Source organism: Anguilla anguilla, chromosome 5, assembly GCF_013347855.1.
Source record: "Anguilla anguilla isolate fAngAng1 chromosome 5, fAngAng1.pri, whole genome shotgun sequence".
Classification (NCBI taxonomy): Eukaryota; Metazoa; Chordata; class Actinopteri; order Anguilliformes; family Anguillidae; genus Anguilla; species Anguilla anguilla.
The window spans coordinates 23,668,096-23,690,812 of record NC_049205.1 but is presented as its reverse complement, the minus strand read 5'-3'; the positions used below and the strand labels follow the sequence as shown (position 1 = coordinate 23,690,812).

The following is a 22,717-nucleotide window of genomic DNA, read 5'->3' as shown; positions in this document are numbered from 1 at the left end:
AAGGTGTATGTACATACATATAATATAAATATAGAATATGGAATATGAAAAGCTAAGGTATATACAGTATGAAAGTGAATAAATATGAATACAATATGATAAATATGAATACAATATGGTATAAACAGTATAGACAGTTATAATCAGTATAGGCAGTGGATAGATATAAATATGTTACATATGTTATCAGCAAGGTGCGGCAATGCAAGGTTCAGTCATTGGAGTAAGTTGAGTGGGGGGAGGGGGGGCGGCTGGGGGGTCCAGGGGGGTATCCGGGGGTGGGGGGGCTATCACCGTGGTGCAGAGTTCAGCAAGGTGACAGCTGAGGGGAAGAAGCTGTTCCTGAACCTGCTGGTCCTAGAATGGAGGTTCCTGAATCTTGATTCAGTAATAGTTCCAAGATTACTTCCTGAGTAATCTTGATTCTTAAGAAATAAGTAATTATAGGCCCATATCAAACCTTCCTTTTTTTCAGCAAAATCCTAGAAAAGGTGTATTTTAGAGAATTTCCAGTCTGGTTTTCGTGCCCACCATAGTACAGAGACAGCACTTGTTAAGGTGGTAAATTACCTAAGAATGAATACTGACTCAAATAAGCTCTCTGTTCTTGTTCTCTTGGATTTGAGCGCAGCTTTTGATATTGTTGACTATCAAATTCTCATAGATAGACTTCAAAATTGGGTTGGCCTCTCGGGTACAGTTCAAAACTGGTTCAGGACATATCTAACCGGGCGCAACTTTTTTACTTCACTAGGTGACCATACCTTGGAGAAAGTTGACATACTGTGTGGTGTTCCTCAGGGGTCCATTCTAGGGCCTGTCCTCTTCAATTTGTACATGCTCCCTTTCATTAGAAAACATAACATACATTTTCACAGCTACGCGGACGACACACAACTTTATATCTCCATATCACCTGGGGACATGAGCCCTGTGAACTCCTTGATCAGGTGCATTAGTGATATAAATTTGTGGATGTCCCAAAGCTTTTTACAATTAAATAAATAAAAAAACAGAGATACTTATTATAGGAGCAAAGGCTCAAAGAGAAAAAAATCTCTGTCTATCCAGAATCTCTGTCACTGAAGAGCAAACACCAAGTTACAAACCTGGGCGTAATCATGGATGCTGATCTTAATTTTGAAGCCCATGTTAGAAACGTTGCTAAGGTGTGGGGTTTTATTTCACAGTCTGATTCAGAGAAACTAGTACATGCTTTTATTAATAGCAGGCTTGATTATAATAATGCTCTTTTTTCTGGTCTCCCCAAAAACACTTTTGGTCGATTACAACTCAAAATGCAGCAGCACGTGTTCTGACCAGGACCAGGAAGAGAGCACAAATTACACCTATTTTAAAATCATTACATTGACTTCCTGTCAGTTTTAAAATTGATTTTAAAATTATTTTATTAGTTTACAAATCTCTAAATGTTTCACCATTAAGTACATGTCTGACATGCTTCAAAGGTATGAACCCACCAGGTCCCTTAGATCCTCTGGTACCAGCCTTCTGGTTGTTCCAAAAGTGAGGACTAAAAAGGCTGGGGAGGCAGCTTTTAGCTTCTATGCCCCCAGCTGTTGGAACACCCTGCCAGTGGATCTGAGGAACACAGAAACAGTAGATGGTTTTAAAAGGATATTAAAAACATACCTCTTTAGCATGGCCTTTACCTAGAATGCTCTTATATCTCAATTTATACTACATTTATCTCAAATTAGTGTTCGTCTCTCTGCCGCCCCCGATTTTTAAATTTTATTTGATTTTATTGTATTTTATTTTATTTTATTTTGCTCTTTCAGTGTTGAGGAAAAAAATTGTACCTCCTGTGCTCCCCATAGGTTTCTATTGGCATTGCTGTCTCTACATTAGGATGCCAGGCAAGTTACACCTTGGCAGGGCGGCATGCCCAATACCTATACACGGAGAGTTTTGCACTTTTCAGAGTTCCCTACAGAAATAACCGCAATTACCACTGACAATCAGCCCTTAAAAACATTAATTTCTGTACCTTCTGACCCCATTTCAACAGACAGAATTCACAAACAACTTCACACATCCACACAATAAAGCTCCCAACTTAGGGGATTTTGCGTTTTCTCCTTTTTTCCTGGCTGATTACATCATCAATGCTCCAAGCCCACAAATAATGTCTCCCCATTGGACATTGTAGGGGACATGCCGCCATTGTAGTGGACATGCCGCTACTTCTCATAATGGGGCACCAACATGTAGAGGATATACACCTATATCCTCACAGGTGGCACCAGCATATATTAATCAGTCTCATAAATTAAGTACACAACTGTAAATTGGCAATTTAAATTAATTAAATTGATCATTATTAAAATTACACGTTAATAGTCAATCTTAACCAAATCATAATATCATACATTTAGCTAATACTAAATTAATATAAATGATTTAGCTAAGGGTGAAGGTATTCTACCAAGTTCTTTTGATTAGCAGCAGCTGACTCAATTCAACACAAGAGTAATATCAATACAGACAACCGTGCAAATATAATAAAGTTTATTAAATACAAAGTACCGAAAAGGGCAAAGCACAATTCACTACAATCAGATATAATAAACTATGTGAGTCCACGTGTGTGTGGGTGTTGTGTGTGAGGATTGTTGGATGTTCTCCTACGTGTGGAGTTGCGTACTGCTAACGCATGTTCCAGGAGAACAAGGATAAGATGAAGCAAGGTTTGAAACTAGCTGCAAGTAGTGATGGCGCATGGAGCGTGCCAGACAGATGAAGTATATTGGCTATATGGCTATGGGTGTACGTTTTCCAAGATCAACATACCGTTGTTAGGATATTTTGCCCTTATTCGTGGAGTCAAATGCAGGACGATGAAGAACACGCTGACAAAGTTTCCTCAGAGGATTTGTGGTTTAATTCAATGCGCAAGGGAGAGACAGACCCAGCACACTCGGGCGCTGCGCTGAGAGAATCTCTGCCCATCACACTGTGTGGTGTCTAGATATACAGTTTTCAGTCATACACATCAAACGGTTGAGTTAAGTGGCGGACCGGAGACAAATGGTCTTGTCCTTTCCTGTGGACCCTCGCAGCCATTTAGCATAGGAATGTGACCTCCTTGCTGCAGACACTAGAGGTGTTATACGGAGACACACTACAGAGGGGCTAGACACAGAGGAATGCAAACTACAGACACAGTAATGGCAGAAACGGAAACACAATACAATACATATAACATATATGTATACTAAATAAAACTGGGAACCTATCAGTCCCCCATTTTGTATTTGGAAATATGGTGTCAAACGCCATATTCCCCATAACCTATTCATGCCTGTACCCCCAGCGAGCAAGCACATGGCGACAGTGGCAAGGAAAAACTCTCCTAGAGTAAAGGGGAGAAACCTTGAGAGGAACCAAGGCTCAGCGGGGGGAACCCATCCTCCTTGGGTTGGCCTGTGTGCATGCTAATTACCAGAAAAATGAAAATGTTACATACCCACACACATTGGAAAAAATGACCCATACAATACATACAAACAACCCCACCCCAAGGGACAGTAATTACTATTTTTAAGCCATTGGGTCATTTGTTGTTACCTTTTATCTGCATTGTGGTGTTAGGGTTCTACACCCAGCTATCAAGTGCTGGGACAGAGATGTTAGTGGTGACATCAGGAGTGACCAGAATAGAGCTGATAGTGGTAGGAGTGTCAGTTGGATTAGTGCAGTTGGAAGTGTTAGGCAGTAGTTTGGTTAGAAAGTAGTCCTCCTTTTGTCACCAATATTGTGCCTGTTGGTAACAGGTTTCAGCCCAATCTCAATTATTAACATTTATTTTATAACCAAAAATGGCATTTGCTGTGGACACAGTGCCTCCCTCCCATCATGCGATATCCTTATGTTTCCTAATTATATCTAATATATATAATTTTGTTACAAAGAAAACCTAACCTAACCTGAAGCATTTTACACCAGTGATGAATGATTATGTGAGAGTGTCTGATGGATACAGTCACTCGGGCAGGCAGAGGCTCTCTTTCAGAGCAATTCAAAATTTTAGGTCCACTATACAATTTAGGGCATGTGCCAGGCTTCTCTAGAGGGCTGCATGTAAAACTTAGGTCCACTATACAATTTAGGGCATGTGCCAGGCTTCTCTGGAGGGCTGCATGTGCCTCACATCTTAGATGAAGGGCATATCTGTATATGGCCTTCCGAGTGGGACAACCATCTTCCTCCAGTCCTGCAACCTTTTTATCCTAATTAATATAAAACTTTTCCCATATTTTAATTGCCTCCTCCCAACCTATTCCTGTATCAACCCACACTCTCAGACTATATACAACATTACAATATAATGACAAAAATATCCAACATGACAACATAATGATGAAAATGTCGCTGTGAAGTCATCCCAAATCCAACTGCAGCTTGCAAGGTTGGTGCACATTCTTGTCCTGGAAATGTGTCTGAATGGAGACACGGAAAGAGAGATAGCCCCCAGGGGCTATAAGGGTAGACGGGGATTATTGTGCCCCATGTTGGGTCTCACCCTTGTATTTCCTTAACTATTGAATGCGGAAATGCCTGTAATGTAATGTAATGGAACCACACCGGAGTTCCAGTCACTGGAAGCAGCTGATGGAATCGTGAGCCTGTGTGGTCCAGACCAAATTTTGCCGATTATGTTTTTCACCAGGACCTTGTCTCCAGGTTCAACCAGGCATTTCTTTGTCCTCAGCCGGGTCAGGTCCAGTTCTGTGATCCTGTGAAACACACTTAGGACAAAAGCCTGCAATGTTTACCTAAACGGTCACCCATTACATGCAATTTTCCGCCAATACACTACCCACCAGGAGTCCTCATGGGTCAACCTGTAAGAATTTCAAAGGGTGAAAGCAAATGTTAATTACTCAGTGTTAATTACTCAGTCCCGCTTTCACGGAGAGGAGCACGGCTGGTGGCTGCGTCACCCAGTCTCATCCTAAAATGGAGAACAAATGATTAGTTAGTTGGAATTGATTAGTTAGTTGTTTTTTTTTTAATATATATTTTTTTTTTAACCAATGTTATTTTCTTGTACCAGTCCCCCATTTTGTATTGGGGGCTACTGCACTAGTCAGGAGTCTCCTACAAGTTCAAAAGTCACACACCATTTTAAAATCCTTATGCCTCCATCTCTGGTGTATTTACACGGCCTTGGTTGCAACCCCACAGATCACCCACAGGTACATTCACTGTATTAACAAAAGTCTTATGCAAGGTGCTACTTTGAGAAGTAAAAACGATCCATTACCTCAGTGTCAGCTTGAAGCCAACATTGCTCAGCGTGTATTTTACATGAGAAACTGTGGAAAGGATGGTGTTAGGATCTGCCACTAGGGGTCAATCATATGTGTGCTACCTTTTTTATTTATTTATTTACTGTTACTCCCTTATCTTGGGCTCATAACCTTTTTATTTATTTATTTATTTACTGTTACTCCCTTATCTTGGGCTCATAAATTAAGAATATTTAGGGGCTTGTGGTGTCCACGTCCTTATGCTATTTGAACGAAACCTCAACACCTGATGCAATGGGGGCCGACGTATCCTATTCTGAGGTTTCAAGCGATTTAATTAATCTAACGAGTTCGTCTTTTGACATGTCTTGGAGCTGGCTACCTCGTTCTGACTGACCTTCATTTCTGAATTCGCACTCACGTGCCCAATGTCCGAGTTTGTGACATTTTCTGCACCGGTTATTCCCAGATCTGCATGCCTGGGCAACGTGTCCATATCTGTGACAGAGCTTACACGGGGTCTTTCTCCCTCCGAGACAGTCCGCCTGGCTATCCCCCGATCTCCCACAGTTGCTGCAAGGAGCTATCTCCTGTACCGGAGCCATGTGGAGGGGTGCTTTATTGTGAGAATGTGATCTCAGACCTGATCTTGCGCCCCCCTTGTTTACACCACTACGATATTTATTTAAACATGCAGCCCACGAAATTAAGTCGCTACAATCCTTCGGTCGAAAACTAGCCTTACCCACTGTATCTCGGTATAAAGCTACACTTCCCTCGAGTACATTCATCAGGAAATCGGGGTTATCTTTACTTGGATTGTCACCTGCATTACCATATGTGGAGTACAAACTGTATTTCTCGTCAATATACCTATCAAAAGGTTCATCTTCGCGTTGGTGGTGGGTAAGATATAATGAATACAGATTGGAACCTGTACCTAGAGCTTGATAAACTGTCTTCCTGAAATTTTCCATTGCTTCCTCCATCTCAAGCGTGGATGTGAAGCGGACAGATGCCCATGCAGAGTTATTAAATTCCCCTACTCGCTCCATACTGCACTTGGACATTTTGCCTTTGTTAACACATAAACGTCGAAAGCATGTAATCCCCCACCGTCATGTACTGTGCTATTTTCTCCCAAAACGCCATGTTCGGCTCATCTCTTTTGAGATCGGGTAATTCCCGAACCATGCTACGCAAATAAGAAGGACTTAGTGTGGTGTATGTTTGATTTGTGTTATAATACTTGGCTGCCCCTCACTCCGATCCGGATTCGGAATCGAGTCTACTGCTATGGGGGCCATTGGAGGACTAGGCTCTAGAGATATATCATCCATAACTTGTGAATATGGGGGAGCCTTGTACAAATCCTCCTGTACCTTAGCTAACAGTTTGTTTTTGCTGTCTAGTTCGCTACGACACCTTTGCAGCTCGTCTATTTCACTACGGCAGCGCTCCAGCTCTCCCTCATATTGTTTGAGTTTGTGTGCTGCGCTCTTATATGCCATCACTACGCACATTGCTGCATATTTACCTTTCTCTTTATTATTTTTCTGTTGGGACCACCATACATTCAGTGCCTTCTCTGAAATTACCCCGGAATCATTTTTGCTAGGGAATGGGGGATTAGTTCTCATTGCTTTCCCATATCTTTTAACCATAGCTTTTAATGCCGCTGCCATTAGATCCCCGCATAAAACCTCTTTCTCCGTCATCATTCCCGTAGTTGGTAGCCCTTCAGAATTACGCAGATTAGCTATTATGAGCCGAAAGTATTAACTACACGAAAGGAAAAATATGCGCTTTTACTCTTATATTATATGGGTTATATGTACTATATTGTGTACACATATAACAAACATATCACGTAGGCCTAACACAACAATACGTTATTCTGTAGACATGACAACACTGATGGAGCTCCGAACAAAACAACACTGAGTGCACTTTCTCGCATTCACTCGCATTGGTAAACAACCAAGGTTCTCTTCTTGCACACACTTTGGCACGCAGCCCAGTTTTTTCACAATTCGCAGTGTGACTCCGAAACACTTAGGCTACTAACAGCAACCAGCAACACCAAAACTTGTCCAACAAATTATTACACAGACGCTCCCTCGTCTGATGTGTTCTGACCCAAAACGACACACACAGGAAATATCACACGTTACTGTTTAAGGAAGGTGGACGCTACTTCGCCCGTGAGCCCGACGTGGCTCGAAACGTGTCCTTCTGTCAAATACCGACACACGTTACTGTTTAAGGAAGGTGGACGCTACCTCGCCCATGAGCCCGACGAGGCTCGAAACGTGTCCTTCTGTCAAATACCGACACACGTTACTGTTTAAGGAAGGTGGACGCTACCTCGCCCGTGAGCCCGACGTGGCTCGAAACGTGTCCTTCTGTCAAATACCGACACACGTTACTGTTTAAGGAAGGTGGACGCTACCTCGCCCGTGAGCCCGACGTGGCTCGAAACGTGTCCTTCTGCCAAATACCGACACACGTTACTGTTTAAGGAAGGTGGACGCTACCTCGTCCGTGAGCCCCACGTGGCTCGAAACGTGTCCTTCTGCCAAATACCGACACACGTTACTGTTTAAGGAAGGTGGACGCTACCTCGCCCGTGAGCCCGACGTGGCTCGAAACGTGTCCTTCTGCCAAATACCGACACACGTTACTGTTTAAGGAAGGTGGACGCTACCTCGCCCGTGAGCCTGACGTGGCTCGAAACGTGTCCTTCTGTCAAATACCGACACATGTTACTGTTTAAGGAAGGTGGACGTTACTTCGCCCGTGAGCCCGACGTGGCTCGAAACGTGTCCTTCTGCCAAATACCGACACACGTTACTGTTTTAAGGAAGGTGGACGCTACTTCGCCCGTGAGCCCGACGTGGCTCGAAACGTGTCCTTCTGTCAAATACCGAAACACGTTACTAAACAGACGCTCTTCTTGGCGTAGTGGACCCGACGTGGTCCGGAACGTTACGTGACTTCACCCAGCACGCAGACGTTACTAAGGAAAGTGGACGCTACTTCGCCCGTGAGCCCGACGTGGCTCGAAACGTGTCCTTCTGTCAAATACCGACACACGTTACTAAACCGACGCATTTCTCAGCGTCGAGGACCCGACGTGGTCCGGAACGCTGCCATGCTCTACTTCAGCACGCAGACGTTACTGAACAGATTGACGCTCCCGCGTACTCTGTTAATACTGCTAGCACTACCACATTAAAATGACGTCAACATTAAAAGACAAACTCATTATCAGTTGTTACATCAAAGTCCCGTCCACGTAACTATTTCTTAAAATACAGAACAGGAGTCACTTCCAAATTGCACCAAGGAAAATCAACGCCTAATGAAGGTGGTAAGTTGTGTTTAATAAAAGATACTCACCTTCTTGTTGATTCTCGTTGTTTCAAGTGGAAGATATTTCCTGTCCCTTCGTGGTCGCCAAAACTGTTAGGATATTTTGCCCTTATTCGTGGAGTCAAATGCAGGACGATGAAGAACACGCTGACAAAGTTTCCTCAGAGGATTTGTGGTTTAATTCAATGCGCAAGGGAGAGACAGACCCAGCACACTCGGGCGCTGCGCTGAGAGAATCTCTGCCCATCACACTGTGTGGTGTCTAGATATACAGTTTTCAGTCATACACATCAAACGGTTGAGTTAAGTGGCGGACCGGAGACAAATGGTCTTGTCCCTTCCTGTGGACCCTCGCAGCCATTTAGCATAGGAATGTGACCTCCTTGCTGCAGACACTAGAGGTGTTATACGGAGACACACTACAGAGGGGCTAGACACAGAGGAATGCAAACTACAGACACAGTAATGGCAGAAACGGAAACACAATACAATACATATAACATATATGTATACTAAATAAAACTGGGAACCTATCATTGTGTTGAGACCAGTTAGTATTTAAATGGATCACATGCAGGATCCGTTCTGTGCATGATATATGAAAACTAACGCAGCGATGGATGGCTTAGAGCCAACCGAACATACAGAAAGTTTATAATAACCATTCAGTCACAATAACCATTATAGCACCGTCATGTACATTCAGTCATAAATATTACTTCGTTCAGTCCGTTGCTAATTATACTATGCCCAGAGTTACAGCCTTTCTTGAGTTCTTCGCTTTGGGTTGGTTATTAGAATGTTTCCTGGTTTCCAGTCCAAAGTCTGTGGAATTTGTGGTGAAAAGGGGAAGCCGTTCGTCCTTGTCTGGTTCCAAAACACGTAGCCTGATCCTTTTTGCAGGTCGCTTGCCTCGTGGGACTTGCTCTGCAGCGTCGGTCGTGCGTGGCTCTCCTGGTTCGTTGACCACCGCTAATCATAGGAGCGCTTCGGAGCGCCTTGTTCCTCCCGCAGCCTCGCTTTGTTGCAGGCCTTGAAAACTCTGCCTGGAATGTGGACTTACGTGCAAGGGAGATGGGAGAAGGGTGGCGAGTCCAGGGAAGAAAATGGAACCAAGAAAGTGAAACAATGGCAACCTCCGATTTATTGAAGGTTGCACGTTTCAAATTTACAATAAGCCAATAATGTAACAGTAAAGCTGTGGTAGGAGGCGTGGTTAAATGAGTCCCTTGTAGGTGGACATACGCTTTGTAGTTCTGTGTCTTTTGTAGTCCATGGTACCTATAACATTTAAGGTACATCAGCCAATAAAAGCATCGGATGCACTTTTTAGCATCCTTGTGTCTCCTTCACTGTTAGCTCATTGGGTACTGCGTCTGCCTGTGTTACCTTTCGATGATAGATGTGTGAGGTTCCAGCGCCCCTCAAGCTCATGAAAACCACTCCCTCATTACACTGCCTTGCTGCGTATCTAAAAATAAAACATTTAAACTATTGCTTTTGCATCTGTATAATCTTTGCGGGAAAATCATTTCTATTCTGAAATACAAATAAAATACACCAACACTTTACACAGTTCCGCTTTTGGCATTTTAATCTAGTGGTCTAGATTGCTAAACTCAGACATTCAGAGCTACTGCAACCAAAGTTTGAGTTTAAGACAGAAATGCTTTGTTTTTGTTTCATTAGTAGCCTAGACGATACAGGACAACTATGCCGAATACGGAGTTTTGCAGCCCCACCATTGTCGCTCTGGTCGTTCATTTAACAAGAATCCCCTCCCTGCAGTCTCATCTGCAACTACACCCCCCACCCATGACATAATGGACAATATTGTCTATCTGGGCATTCATAAAAATATTATTTCGCCACAATAGCTCTAAGATATGCCAATACAGCAGTGAAAACGCTGAATAAACAAGAATATGTTTTCAAAAATGATACCATGTCATTTTACAGTCAATATCTTGGACTAAATATTGAATGAATATACAACCTTACCATTGGTTTACATGTAGAGATGTCTCTATTTAAGACTGAGTGGTCATATATTGTCTTGGACAATCCGTTTGTGAAATATACGTGCATTTAATTTGTGACGTCTGGGTACCATCCAGAATAGACGTGCATAATATGACACGTGTTGTTTACGGCGTTGTCGCCCTTTTTAGTACAGTCTGGCTTGATTGACGATTAATTTATTCAGTAGGTGAGAGTATAAGCTTTCTAACACTGTATAACATGTCTAATTTTGCTTTTGGAATAGCGTTTTATAAGTCAGCGTAACTGAAAGTTTTCTCATCATCGCATTCACTTACACATTCACTCTGTGGTAGCAGGAAAAGACGCTGCACCTGAGGAAACGTTGTCCACAATTTTTCGTAATTTCTTGGAAACTATTATTATTGTGGACATCTGGGCATAGCTAAGCCATATGTTTGCTGATAGACCTCGCTGACATCATTTTCTGGAGTAAAACAGAAGCGGATAGAACTGTATAATTGATTTACTGTCTCTGTCTCTATCTACTAAACACAGATAAGATTTCATCATTGCTAAGTAAGTATTACTGCTCAAAATATTTCTGTTATATACGTTATTTTTGAAATTGAGTGTCTTTAAATAGGTTAGTGTAATTTTATGATGAGAATATTTCATACTGTAATGTAAGCGTTTGTTGGTAGTTTAGTAGTTTTTGTGAGCATGCAACAGTGATGACGTGAGAGTTGGAACATTGCCAAAATGTGGTGGACGGTTGAAAATTGTTTTTATGTCGTCCCATCCCCATACAAGAAAACACAGGAGAGAACAGAGTATAGAAATTCATACAAGAGTTAATTATTACACATTTAGGTACTGTACCGCTTTGTGTGACAAATTTTTTTATCTGATATCAATGTTTCATCTTAAACCTTCGTAAGGGGCTAATTTATATGATTTATAATGGGAAAAAAGCATTTTATTCATTTTTGGAGAGATTTCCCGATATGTTTGTGGATCCCTAGCTATTTTAGACCACTGTACTGATGGAGAGCTTGTAATTCCCACTTGAAAATGATGCAACACTGAGTTTCTTCAGTCAAACAGTTGATTTGTAATATTATGTAGTGATTTACAGCAATACATAATTTAGACATCTTGGATAGATTTGGAGACACTGGGTACACTGCTTACTTTTTGATTCATAGATCTTTAGTAGTTCTGCGTATCTACCCTTTGATTTGACGCACTTGTGGTCAAGGAATTTTTGATCCTGCTGTATATCTGCAATCTCTCAGTATTTCATTGCAAACTAAAAAAGAACAAATTGATTTTTGATTTTTTGCCTAGACAATTGCTTTTGTGCCACTATAGTTTATATTCATAATTTAGGAAGAAATAATCTAAGTTAGTATTGTAAATGGTACAAATGTCTTGCTTCATTTAAGCCATTTTTCAAGTTTCAGGATTGGTCAGATTTGGCATGTGTGCTAAGGGGTTAACTGAGTTTTACGTCAGCTACCTTGCTAACGACACGACTGACTTCATAACATTAATACTGCAGACAGCTGTGAAATTAATAACCCCTAAAATAATGAAATACACCTTGCTTTAGAAAGTTCCACTTTCTGCATTTTCACCAAGTTTAACGTTACCTACCCAGCTAACGACTCATCGGATGCACACGCAATATGACATAAATACAAGTGCACTTGTTTAAAACTGCTAAATTTTTCTATTCCTATATCTCCTTCACTGTTAGCTCACTGGGTAGCGTGGCTGCCTCCGACACTTTTCGATGACTGACAGGTGAGGTTCGACCCCCCCTTGGACTTATGAAAACCTTTCACTCATTACACTGCCTTGCTGGGTAACTCAAAATAAAACATTAACATTTTTGCTTTTGTATCTGTATAATCTCTGCGGGAAACATTATTTCTGAGATACAAAAAAAAATACACCCACACTATACAGTTCTGCTTTCGCCGTTTTATCCCAGTTTAACATTAGCTACCTTGCTTTCAGACCGACTGTATTAGTAGTGCTAACTGCTGTGAAATTAATGAGCACTAAAATCAGCGTTGCACTTCAGTCTGGTAGGTAACGTCACTGGTCGTATAGAAACTGGTGCAATTTAATGACTTCTTCACTGCAGGTATGTTGCAGGGGTTCTGGTGTAACCACACAAAGAAGACAAATGTTAGAAAGTGGCTGCACGCAATGTTATTCAGAAGAACGCCTGGACTAACTCATTCAGTTGCACACGTCATATATATGCAATTTCATTGCATGCAACGTCTACAATTTCATTAAGCAAATCCAACAATTGTATTTATTTGCTAAATCCAACAATTTCTTTCTTCAGTCTGCTTCATAATACTGCATACAACCACTAGCTAACATTTTGTGTGTGTGCGTGTGTATGTACTACATTTCATTACATTACATTACATTATAGGCATTTAGCAGACGCTCTTATCCAGAGCGACTTACACAACTTTTACATAGCATTTTACATTGTATCCATTTATACAGCTGGATATATACTGAAGCAATTTCGGTTAAGTACCTTGCTTAAGGGTACAACGGCAGTGTCCTACCCGGGAATCGAACCAGCGACCTTTCGGTTACAAGTCTAGTTCCCTACCCACTGTGCTACACTCCGTCCATATATATATATGTAGGCTACTGTTGGGTAGAGCTACTACCTTAACTAGCCTAGTTTTTCCATTACCATTTCTGTACTTTCTGTTTCTAATATCAAGTCGCTACAATTGTACGCTAGCTGTATTGGCATACAAGTATAGTTGTTGGACCGGCATCATTTATTGACTATGAGAATCCCAGTTTACATTTAAAACCCCATTATCCATTAGATATTGACAGCAAACCTAAAATGGACCATATTGTGTCACCAACACAATTTCCTTGTGCCAATTGCACTGTGATATTTCAGTTTTTGTTTTTAATAAATTAGCAAACATTTCTAAAAACCTGTTTTCACTTTGTCATTATGGGGTATTGTGTGTACGCCAGTGTAGTTCTTCCACACCAAACTCGGCAAACCATTTCTTTATGGACCCTGCTTTGTGCACTGGGTCATTGTCATGTTGAAACAGGAAAGGGCCTTCCCCAAACTGTTACCACAAATTCGGAAGCACACAATTCTCTTGAATGTCAGTGTTCACTGTAGTATTAAGGTTTCCCTCCACTGAACTAAGGGGCTGAAAAACAGCCCCAGACCATTATCCCTCCTTCTCAAAACTTTACAGCTGGCACTATGCATTCGGGGAGGTAGTGTTCTGGCATTTGCCAAATGCAGATTCGGACTGCCAGATAGTGAAGCATGATTCCACTGCTCCAGATTCCAATGGCAATGTACTTTCCACCACCCCAGCCAACGCTTGGCAGTGCGCCTTATGATCTTAGGCTTGTGTGCAGCTGCTCAGCCATGGAAACCCATTTCATGAAGCTCCTGAAGAACCAATTTTGTGCCGATGTTGCTTCCAGAGGCAGTCTGGAACCCCGTAGTGAGTGCTGCAAGTGAGGACAGACTATATTTACACACTACACACTTCAGCATTTTGCAGTCCCGTTCTGTGAGCTTGTGTGGATGAATTTAACAGTCTTTTCTTTCATGAAAAATTACAAAGAAAACTTGTTTTGAGTGTATATCTTTATGTCTAGTCCCTTATCTTAGTATACGATCTGCCCAAATATATAGTATATATATAACCTCCCATTTTTACTTAGTTCCCTTGAGAAATATTTATTGTTGTTCCTTATCTTTCGAAGAACTATACGTTTTTCTGTCTGTCTAGAAGGTATAAAGCTTGTTGAATAAACTGTATTCTTTAGAGAAATGCAGATTCTATATTTCTCTCCATGATATCATGTATTAAAGCTTCTCAACCTCAATTGAAGTCCCCGTGTAGAACTGAGTTATTCCTCGACATAGTGTGTGGCCTACTGCTTCACGGCCGAGCTGTTGTTGCTCCTTGAGGTTTCCACTTCACAATAGCAGCACTTACAGTTGACCAGGGCAGAAATCTGACAAACTGGCTTGTTGGAACTGCCAGTGTTGTCTATGGAGATTGCATGGCTGTATGCTTGATTTTATGCACCTGTTAGCAATGGGTGTGGCTGAAGTAGCCGAACCCACAAATAGGAAGGGGCGTCAACATACTTTTGGCCATTTAGTGTATATTCATAATATCACTTATGAGTCGGATAAATTATGCTGGATTTTTATTACCATTACTGTAAATTACTGTACATCAAACTTACAAGTAGCCTACTGTTGTAACCTCTGTAAAATGACATGAGGACAATGTAGTGACCTGTGACTTAAGTTATGTTATATACAGCATTGCAAAAGGAGGGATTTATCTCATTGACAACAAACCATTTAATTTTGAAGAAGAATAGGCTCTTACATGAAATAAATGAAAAGTAAATATACAGCATTGCAAAAGGAGGGATTTATCTCATTGACAACAAGCCATTTAATTTTGAAGAAGAATAGGCTCTTATATGAAATAGAAGAAAAGTAAATAAATTTGGCCATAGCCTATTTATTCAAACAAGAACACAAAACCAAGCAGCAAAAGCAAATAGCCTACTATACAGACCGATCTGGTGTGTGCTTATTATAAATGAATGTGACCAGGTGGCTCTTTCTTTTCCGTTAATTTGGTAGAGGACTGAATTGAACATGTACAATCCTGAAATGGCTACTGTTGCAGCAGTGTACAAAACATTATTGACCGTGTTACATGTATGACAGGTTACATTTATACCAACCCTCCACTATATCCTAAGTGAAACTAACATGGATGATAGACTGCCCAAAACTTTCTGACTATTGTTAAGTTTCATAATCTCACCACAAAGTTCTGTGAATAACTGTTTATAAATGTAAAATTCACTCAACTACACACAAAAATGTTATGGCTCACAAGAATAGCCTGTCCCTATTTACAGCTTGTCACTAAAATGTATATAAGAGCAGCAGTAATTTCACGACAAGCCATTATTCTAGTTGATTGATTGATTTGTAAACACCGGACCACGGCAAATCACAAAATCATGCATTGTATGCCTTTAAACTACAGCAAATATGATGCCCTCGAGAAAGTATTGTTCATTAAAGATACTTAGAAAAGGTACTTTAAACTGTTTCAAAAATGCTAGCAGCACAAGCAATGTTAACAATAATATAAATTAATGCAACTTAAAAACGAATTGTTAACAAAATGTTCACAAATATTTTATTTACAGTAATGTGCAAATATTGTTAAGCCTGTTTCTAAAGGCTTACTTTGCTTATGGCAGTCCATCGATGTTGATGATGACGTTGCTCCAAATTAATTTGTTGGGGGTTTATTGCGGTGTATTTCACCTGTGCATAGCTATATGGCTGTGCAGGCCAATGCGCAATCTGCAAGTCTTGCCACATGAGGGGCAGGGGTATACGGCACAGGAAAGGGGGGGCCCTGCAGCAGGTTGGTGCCTCTGTGCATGCTGCTGTATTCTCCTCTCAGTAGCCTGCTGAGTGAGTGATTCCCTGGTGGCAGGTGGAGCTCCAGGTGTAGCGATCAGCAGCCAGGGACTCTAGTGCAGGTGGTTTGATGTTGCACTTTCTTCAGGAGGATTTTTAGGTGAAACGCTTTTTCTGGCTCCCAGCAGACCTATGACCATCCAAGAGTTGGCCATACAGGATCTGTCTAGGAAGGCGGTGGGCAGGCATGCGGATCACATGCCCGACCCAACGCAGATGTCTTTGCGCAAGGAACACCGCAATGCTAGGTGTGTGGGTCTGGTCGTGGATTGCCACATAGGGCACCCTGTCTTCCCAGGACACACCCAGGATCCTTTGGAGGCAGCGGATGTGGAAGGCCTCTAGAGTTCGTATGTGCCTATGGTAGGGGGTCCAGGTTTCCGAACCATAAAGCAGTGTGGAGTGGCAAACTGCCGTGTACACAGCTGCTTTGGTGGAGATGGTTAGGTTCCTGTACTGGAAGACCCTGGACTTGAGCCTGCCGAAGGAAGCAGAGGTCAGACCAATACGAACCTGGGTGTCATCGTCGATGTTGCAAGAGGGGGACAGAATGCTACCGAGGTAGGTGAAATGTGGAACGATGGCAAGAGGATGACCATCAAGGGTGAAGGTAGGCACATGTGGTTGGGGGATGGACTCTTGCATGACTATCTGCATTTTCTTGATGTTGATCTGGAGACTAATGGCGCTGTATATGGAAGCAACTACATTTAGTGCACACTGTAGGGATTCTGGTGAGTGGGCGAGGAGAGCACAGTCATCAGCGTACTGTAGCTCCAGGATGTGTTGGGTGGTGGTTTTGGTGGTGGCTTGAATGTGCCGGATATTAAAAAGATTTCCATCAAGTCTGTACTGTATCTCTACCCCATCTGTGGGATCCGGGGATTTGTGAGAGAGAAGGGTGATTGTGGAGAGGAGCATGTTAAAAATAGTTGGGGCTAGAACGCACCCTTGCTTGACACCCACATCCACACTGAAGAATGGGGATTGTTGGCCACCGATGCTCACGCAGGCTTGCATCCCATTATGGAGCTGCCACAGGATTTTCCTGAACTTTGGTGGAACGCCCAGCTTCCCGAGTACTTCCCACAGCAGTTCCCGGTTCACTGTGTCGAAGGCCTTGGACAGATCAATGAACGCTAGGTACAGGTCTTTGCGGTGTTCTCTGCATTTTACCTGTACCTGTCTAGCAACAAAGATCATGTCCACAGTGCTTCGATCACGCCTAAAGCCATACTGGGATTTGGGCAGGATGTCTTCTGTTACATGGGTTGCTAGGCGGAGTAGTATGATCCGGAGTAGTATGATCCGTGCTAGCACCTTTCCGGCCACTGATAGGAGGGAAATACCTCTGCTGTTACTGCAGTCTGCTTTGTCACCCTTGCCCTTAAAAATTGTGATGATGTTAGCATCCTTCCAATCTTGCGGGATGACTTCAGATGACCAGATAGCAGCATACCTCTGAGAAAGGGGGGGCAGTCCAACAGGTTGACAGGGGGCAGGCATACGAGGTCAGAAAGTATGTCCGTTTGAGTTGGATTTGAGGTGTTCAGCAGGGTGTTGATGTGCTCAGCCCATCTGTCCAGGATCTGCTGTTTATCCTTATAGAGGATGGCACCATCTGCTGATCTGACCGGGGTTATGTTCTTCCGCTGTGGGCCATAGATAGACTTGATGGCGTCGTAAAAAAAGCATGGGAGTTGTTGGTGTCTGTGTGGTGTTGTATTTTGCTGGCTTTCTTGGTCCACCAGTCATTCTCCATGGCTCTGAGGGTGTGCTGGGTTTCGGCCCTGATAGTGTTGAAGCGAGCTTTCAGCGAGGTGGATTGGGGGTTTGAGAGGTGAGCTGCAAGGGCCTTGTGTTTTGCCTGAAGGAGGTTATTTATACCTGGTGCACTGGTGTTTCAGGGATCCTAGACAGCTGTTTTGCAATCTGTTCCCTGAGCTGGTTGATTGAGTGCGTGGACTTCAGTGCATCACAGTTGAACTTCCTGCATAGCGGTGTTTTCCTCAGTTGAGGGCAGATTTCCAGGTTTAGTTTGGCTCTGACTAAGCGATGGTCTGTCCAACAGTCGGCTTCACGCATGACCCTGGTGACTCGCACCTCCTTCCTGTCAGCTTGGCAGATAATGATGTAGTACAGGAGATGCCAGTGTTTAGAGTGGGGGTGTTGCCAGGAGGTCTTGAATTTGTTCTTAAGTTGGAACAAGGTGTTTGTAATGACCAGTTGATGCTCAGAGCAGAGAGTGAGGAGGCGGAGACCGTTGTCGTTAAGCTTGCCAACACCCTGCTGTCTGAGCACATACTTCCATAATCCACTGTCAGAGCCCACTCTTGAATTAAAATCACCAAGGAGAATAAGCTTGTCAGTGGATGCTGTTTTATTTATGGCGGAGTGCAGGGAGGTGTAGAAGAGTTCCTTGCACTCAGGTTCAGCATCCAGTGTTGGGGCGTGTGTGCTGATGAGGGTGGCATAGCGTTTATTTGTGAGGGGAATCCGTCAGGTCATCAGTCTTTCACTGATGCCAACTGGGGATTCTGGGATCTTCTGGAGTAGGCTTGTCCTCACAGCAAAACCTACACGATGGAGGCGGCGGGAGCCTTCCTGAAACCCCTTCCAGAAGATAGTGTAGCCTTCTCCCGTCTCTGTTACAGAGTCCTCGACATGGAAGTGGGTTTTGCTGAGGGCTGCAATGTCATACCTCTTCAGCTCGTGCGCAACCAGCGCTGTTCTTCTTTGGGGGTGACAGGAATCATCACGCGCATCCAGAAGAGTTCGGACATTCCAGGTCGCAATTGTAAGTTTGATGTGGGTTTTCTTTTTTGTTAGTTTTTCGACCGCATGGGGGATGAATCGGCAGCTGCGGTAGGCTGCCCGGGTTAAAGAGGAACAGACCTTTTTTAGGTCACATTTTCTAGGCCGTTCCCTCTCAGAGTGAGCAGGGCGGGGCTGCTCAGTGAGGAGCTGCTAGAGAGGCACGCTGTTCCATCCCGAGCCTCGGCAACCATCTTTCCCACGCCACCTGCGTGCAGGGTTGGGCTAGATACTCCCAGTCACATCCTGACCTGTATCCACCGCCCTTCCCCATCGCCGCAGGACTTAGGGGGTGGGGGTTGGGGTGGGGTGGGAGTGGGGTAGGATATTTGGAGCAGGCCTGCACGACGAATAGATTATATTGACATGGAATAAACATTAACAAAATACATCCTATTTTACTGCGCAAGGGATCAGGTGACCCTGCTGTTCTAGCGACGAGCAGTATACCGTGAGTAGTGCCAAGTGACGTCGGCAGCACACTACGTGACCAAAGAGGGAAGGTTTTGAAGAGAAGCTAACTGCTTGTCCAAAATTACCAACATTTATACGTCTCCATGCCGCTTCACAGCGATAAAAATAGCCTACTTATCAGACGGCGTTAATTTCGTCAACAAAAAATATTCGTTACGACCCCTTTTTCCATGATGAAAACAAAATATGTGACAAGAGCCAGAAAACCAGGCTTAAGTGCAGGAAAGTTGATTTTGAGTTTTTTATAGCGTATGCAAGCTATAGATGTATCATACATGGAGATTTGACAATTACTGAGGAAGTTGTGCTGTTTTGAAGTTAGACATTTATGCTGAATGGGCTGCCAGAAAACCAGAAATTTTCACTTCCAAAGATTGACAAGGGATTCCCACACTTTTGTGACATATTTCCTTAGCAACCATGTGTTTAAATAGATACCAGTTACACCAAATTACACATAATGCACTGTGGTGGTATATCCTACCTATTTGATGTTGAATGCATGGAATACAAATATTTAAACTGCTTAGAAATCAACTTTAATGTAGGTTGAAAGCAGAAGTTGGGATCCTCAATGCCTCTTGTTCACACCCACTCAGACTTTTAATTAATTTATTCAGCCTTAGTCACACCCCAACCTTGAATGACAATGATTCCTTTGACAAGCTGTCAATAGCTGCTGTCCTACTACTCACCAGTGAAAAGAATAGTACTTTACATCATTCTGAAAGTAATTAAGCTACCACAAACTATTGGGAAATGTAGCCACTAGAGCTTAAATAGATACCTACAATTTTGTTGTAGCTGTGTGTCCGTAGCTTCTACTCATGCGTGCAGGATAGCATCCGTACGCGCTAAATAGGTTAACTAAAGTAGGCGAAACGCTAACATGTTAAGATGTTATCTTCTGTACAGATGGGATTTCTGTGAGTTCCCGAATGTTTGATGAATGGTGCTACTCGTTTCAGCAAGGCATCAAAACACCTAGCACACATTCGGAAATAAGAGAGTGGACCCATACCATAACTCAATCAAATTCATCTCCCTAGCTCTGTCTTGCTTTTTAAAATGGTGCAGTCACGCACTGTACAGCGTTTTTCCAAGGCCCCCTGAAACCGGGTTTGAATGCCAGCTAGTTTTACGATAGGTTCGCCGTCACTTGTTACCTAGCCAATATTAAAATCCAGCTGGTTTTTAGCTCAAAATGGTCTCATGGCATGCTTTTTATCCCGGTTAGCTAGCTAACTAACTACTGAATTATATTGAAAACAACGGTTACTAAAACGCAGTCCTTAACAAAGGTAGAGAAGAAAATGTGTCCCATAGCCATGAGTTAAATACGGAACGCCTATTCTACCGTCCAAAAGAGAGACGATTCAGTATTTTGCGTGATGGTTGGCAACCCTAAATGAAGCCAGTAACTAGAACCGTGATTCAACGTTGCCATCAATTGCGAAATTGGACACTGAAAAAGAGAGGGGACGTAACAGCAACTCAAAATCGAAAGAATAATGTTGCTGTTTTAACTGTTAGAATGCTGGATTTTGTAGCGCATTGATTTTAGAACTGTTAAAAGGCCAAGGTATCCCTTTACTTCATTTACTTTTACCATGTCAATCCATTCGTTCTAGTCACTGGCACTATCTAAATTCAGCTCGGTAATTTGGTGGAGAGCATTAGCCACGTTACCAGTGTTGTCACACATGATAGAATCTCCCGCGACACTCGTAAAAAAGTAGACTGTTGTAAACAACACAAGGTATTTCCTGACTACTTATGCAGGAATGTCATGCGGAATGGTCATTAATATGGATGTCCTGCCCATTGTCCTGCCCCTTCGCAACAAGCAGACAGAGAGAGAGATAAAGAGAAAGAGAGTTTAATTATTTAACTTTTTCTCATGTTTACCGATCAAATACGAGTTTGATATTAAGGTATTAGAAAGTATACATGTTTAAGAAGTCATTTCTGCAAAAAACGGAATTTTGGTGAAAAAAGTGTTTTCAACTAAAACGCGATTTCTGGAGAATCACCTTGTGCGACTTAAGCCTGGGTTCAGTGGCTCCTGTCACATATAATGAAATAACAATTCACTTTTGTAAACAAAAACATGACGAAATTAATACCACTGTCAGAATAGGCCTTAGGGTTTAAAGTGAACAACTAATTTATAAAATAAATGTTTTACAATAAAGAATGAATGGAAATAGATTCATTAAAACTCATCCATTAGCATGCTCAATCAAGCTACATCATATGGTAACAGCTAGCTAGCAGAAGGTGTTAACAAGGTATAAACTGTGTACTTTGCATTAGGCTACTATCTGCCAGTTAACTGAAATATCATAAAAAATGCTATCAAGAAAAAATTGTTCCTTCTAGTTTTATACCATACAATTAGCACCAATTTTGGTCATTGTTGTCGTTACGTTATTTAATAAAACTGCATGAAACCATAAGTCTATCAAATTAATCTCCCATTGCACTGTCTTGCTTTTTAAATGGTGTGGTCGCGCAGTGTCAACATAACGTCTTTCTAAGACCCTCTGAAACGGGTTTTGAATGCCAGCTAGCTTTATAATAGGTTCGCCGTCACTTGTCACCTAGCCAATATTAAAATTCTTGGTTTTATGTCAGAATGGTCTCACGGCATGCTTGTTATCCCGGCTATTTAGCTAGCTAACTATTGAATTGTATTCAAAGCAGCTGTTACTATAAACACAATCGTTCACAAGCATACGGATGAAAATGCGTCCGTAGCCATGAGTTAAATGCGTAACGCCTATTCTACTGTCCAAATAAGGGACGATTCCGATTTGTAAAGCTAGCAACAGTAACTAAAAATTTGATTCAACGTTGCCATCAATTGTGAAATTGGACATTGAAAACGGGAGGGGATGTAACAACAATTCAAAGCGAAAGTTGCTGTTTAAACTGCTTTAGAATGTTGGATTTTGTAGCACATTGACTTTAGAACTGTTAAAAGGCCAAGGTGTCCCTTTACTGAGAAATAATGCCCACCCTTGGAACAATCAGAATCGAGTATTCAGCCAAGCCGTTGTATAATGAAATTGGATCTCCTTGTTGCCGGCCTCGGAACTAAATTGCGCACGGCCTGTCAATCTTTTTTTTTTGCACTCAGACACTAGTGGTTCCGTTTATAAACAAACATAATATTATGTTAATCACGCTGTCACTTTTTAATTTGCCAGTAGGCTACGTCTCATAATGACAAATG

At 42.3% G+C, this 22,717-nt stretch overlaps 1 protein-coding gene across 4 annotated transcripts in view; it reads left to right on the top strand.

Moving 5' to 3' along the window:
* LOC118227722 overlaps positions 1–22,717 on the top strand; it is a 59,670-nt gene that overhangs the window by 34,859 nt on the left and 2,094 nt on the right. For 2 of the 4 annotated variants that reach the window (XR_004765344.1, XR_004765345.1), the window contains one exon: positions 18,846–18,988. The exons of the other annotated variants lie outside the window; for them this stretch is intronic. The gene's annotated coding sequence lies outside the window, so the exon portion shown is untranslated. The remainder of the gene's footprint in view (positions 1–18,845; positions 18,989–22,717) is intronic. 4 annotated transcript variants of the gene reach the window in all.